This window comes from Cervus elaphus, chromosome 10, assembly GCF_910594005.1.
Source record: "Cervus elaphus chromosome 10, mCerEla1.1, whole genome shotgun sequence".
NCBI lineage: Eukaryota > Metazoa > Chordata > Mammalia > Artiodactyla > Cervidae > Cervus > Cervus elaphus.
The window spans coordinates 32,485,674-32,489,825 of NC_057824.1; positions in this window are offsets into that span (position 1 = coordinate 32,485,674).

The window sequence follows — 4,152 nt, forward strand, 5'->3', positions numbered from 1 at the left end:
TTGGTATGGACCATAACAAGATGCCTGCAAAGTGCACTGCTTAGCACAGGCTGGTAACAGGAGAGACCTTTAAAGGCTTCATACCTCCTAAGCTGTGAAGCTGCCCCTTTGGAGACAATGATGCTAACACACACAGGTGCTCATCACATGGCCCACCTTTATTCTCATGACAGCTTTTGGATGGAAGAGTGAACACTCCCATTTTAGGGAAGGAAACCTCCCCAGGGCCCCACTGCAGGTAAGCAGCACAGCTGCTTTCTCAAGACCCTTTCTCAAGGGTTTCAAGCCCTAGGCTCCTGGCCCTGTCTCCAGGGGCCAAGGAGGACTCTGCTGGATGAGAGGCTGAACAGGCTTTGGGGATGCCTCCTCGGCTGCACAAATGGTCTCACAGTTTTCAGGCCCCTTAACTCTGCTCACCTCTTACTATCCTCCTTGCTTGAGCTATAACTAGGGTGACTCCCCAGTCCCTTATAGGCCTCCCATTCACTTCTGGCCTAGTCTGACTCCCACCCCCTTCTGTGCCTAGTCTGTCTTTTTATAACTACATAGCCCAACTGTGGAGCTTAGTAGGCAGGCAAATGCATCTAAAGAAAATTAGACACTATTGTTTTGTCATCTCTGTTTTTTGTTTTGCTTTTTTATCGTTTCTTTGTATTTAGGGTAAAATGCATTGATTTTCCATTATAACATTAATAGAATGATTCCTGTTTACAATAAATTTACATAATAATAAAAAGCTATAGATTTAAAGCAACTGTTGTAAAGCTGCCATGGGCCTGAATGAGCTGGGAAAACACTGTGTAGATCATGCTGAAAAGTATTTTTAGGAAGTTTACCTCACAGCGTGGCCCAGAATAGATGATCACCAGTAGGGTTTGTCTAACCACCTGGGTGCTTTGGCCCTTACCCACCTGTTTGGCTCTCCCCACCCAGCACTCCTGGTATTGTTGAGTTGTTTGGGTGTTGTCCTCAGATTCCCCCAGAAGAGACATTGATGAGCTTAGGGTGGATGTTTTTTTACCCCTGTTTAGGTTCATAACCTAAAGCCCATGCTTGTATCTAACCCTGTTTCAGGTATTAAAATGTCTACATTATTTAGGGATGATTTTGAGACCATACCATCTTGTCACACAAAGTGGAATTCTCAGGCCAGAAGGAAAAAAGATTTTATTGTTATATTATCACAACCATGTAGTTCAGTTCAACTGTGGCATCCTTCCCTTAAGAATTGCTTTTTACCCATATTTATTTGTAAGGGTACTTCTCAATTTCCAAACATCAGAAATACTAGTTAACTTTCATCTTTGACTCTTCTAGAACAATTACATTATCAAAAATATGCTCTGTGTGATTTTGTTCCTCTGAAATACATTGAAATTTGCCTTGTGGCCAAAATAAGTAGTGTTCATTTTTGTAGATATACTATATGTGCCTAAAACTAATGCTTCCTTTACAGTTGTTATATGATACTGATGGATATATGGGTACAGTTGTATGATTAAAATGTCTGGTCACTAAGTTGTATCCGACTCTTTTGCAACCCTGTGGACTGTAGCCCACCAGGCTCCTCTGTGCATGGGATTTCCCAGGCAAGAATACTGGAGTGGGAGTACTGGAGTGGGTTGCCATTTCCTCCTCTAGGAGATCCTCCCAACCCAGGGATGGAACCTATGTCTCCTGCATTGACAGGCAGATTCTTTACCACTGAGCCACCAGGGAAACCATCATGATTAAAACGATTTACCTAATAGAAGATCTTAATAGATCTTCTACACCTTACAGATTTCCTGTATGCACATTGTATAACTTTTTGAAGGAGGGGTGTGAAAACCTCCCACTCTGCTTGTGTATTTGATCTTTCTTGCATTTCTGTCATTAATTGATTTATACAGTTGTCAGCCACTGCCCGTGGGAAAACTTGGGAGTTCTCAAAGGAAGCCCAGAAGTGGGGGACAGGGAACCTGGATTCAAGAGGACGAGAAATCATAAGGTTGGAAAAGCTTCCAGAGGACCAGGGTGAAATGGCGCTTGAGGCATCAACAGATAGGGGAGGGGCATTCTAAAACCCGGGTCGCGAGGGATGTTACTATGACGAATCAGAGGCTAAGGCAAGTGATTGGCTGAGAGAAAGTTTAAAGCATCCCTGTTGCTATAGCATCATTCAAATCGGAGAAGACTTGGAGGAAGACGGAGCCCTGTCGTCCACTCCAACTGCTCCTGCGATTCCACTTGAGCTGCTTTTTGTTGCCTCCTGACTTGCTGACCTGCTGGCCTACTGACCTGTCGGAACCCTCCTTTCTCCCCTCTAGGACTTGCTTGACCCCCTGCTACTTTTTCCGGAGCCCCTTCTACTCCTCCCAGGAGGCCACACCTCCTTCCTGCCACACCCCCTCCCCAACCCCCTCCCCAGTTCCAAATCCAACCTCTCTCCGCCCCTCCCCACACCTCCCAGCCTACTTCTTAGCTGGCAACCTCAGAGCCCCTGAGAGGACCAGGGTATGGAGGTGAAGAGACTGCTCTTCTGGATCCTCCTACTCAGGTCTCCACTTTGCCCAAAGATGCATGTGAGTAAACACCAAACACCAGTGGTTTCTTCCTTTTTATTGGGCTTACCTAAATAACTGATTTTTTCATGGCATGCTCAATGGGAACTCAGTCCTTCGTGAAGACCAAGGTCCTCAGGGCAGGTTCCTTGACCAGCCGGAACCAGCTCTTGCCACAGCTGTTCTCATCATTGTCCTGGCCCTGTTCTGCTGCCTGTATCAAACACAGCAGGGTTGACAGGATGAAACCTGAAATAGGAACTTGATTTGGTAAAAGAAGGAAGTGGAAATATACTAAAAGCTGTTGTGTCGTATATCAAAAATGGATGAATTGTATGATATATGAATTATGTCTCAATAGTGTTTTGGTTTGTTTTTTTGTTTGTTTTTTTGTTTTTTTTTTTAAGTAAGGAACTCTTATTTATTAGGAGTCCTGGGCTCAAAATTAGACTGGCTCCTGGAAAGCTTGTCAAGATCCTGCTTCAAGCTACACAAGTGCAGTGTCCTCCTCTGTGAAGTGTGTTTTCCTGTAAGCACACCCTTCATATTTATGAAGTTTGGCAGCCCTGCGAACAGTGGTATTTAAGCTTTGGGTTGGTACTAGTCTGCTAAAAGGGGAATGCCATTTGTGCTCTGTGATTTCTGGTTTGCTGACTTTTATCAACTTCGGAGGCTTCCCTTTCCTTCTGCTTCTGAATGTTGCCTTCGGGGACTCTGTCCAGCCAGATTGATGGGAGCCCTGAGAGCCCAGTCAGTGTGGCTGCATCCTGCTGGGATGTTTAGAACGGGGAAATCCTTAAGAGTGCCATAACCTGGAGGTGAACGAGTCATTGTCCTTCCTTTAATGAAGTGTCTGTGTACAGAGTGCTGATTTACCCAAAACAGAAAGGTCCTTCAAGTCCTTAGAATTGTTCAGATATAAAGAAATGCCAGGTTCACCATACTGTGAAAGTTTTCACTCCCATGAACATGTTCCTCCACACCCAGGAAAGAAAGATAAAAACTGAGAATACCCCAAAGAGATTAACAGATTTGTTCTCTTTGGCATGCACCAGATTCTGAGGGATCTGGAAAGGGCCAGTGCCTGGGACAACCTTTGCATAGAGTCATGCCACCTGAATACCTCCACCTGTTTCTTTTGAGCCTACAAAGGAAGAAATGTCTAGATAATCTTTGTTGGAATTTTTTTTTCCCTCAAAGGGATTGAGACTGTATTCTCATAGATTAGTTAAGTTCTCTTTCCAGTACCTCATCTATGGGCACTCGGATAAGGCAACTTGTCTTGCATTTCCCACCTCCACTCTTGCTTGTGGCCACTGACTTTGAGAACCTCAGTTTATTGACCCCACTGGATCAATTCTAGGTAGGAGGCAGCTGCTGGTGTCAGCATTTAGACAGTTGCCATACAGAACAAGAGTGCCCAGGCTTGAAGATGTTTGACCAGTTACTGACCAGATGGTGTTTGCCTTTTGTGCGCATTTGATCTGTGTTTAACCTTTGTGCTGAGAGCCCCATTTCCCTGTAACAGTGTCTACTCAAAGACAGTGTATGACTCCCAACAGCACACATTTTACTGACCTCAGTCGTGAGGGTTGACAATGAAAATGCT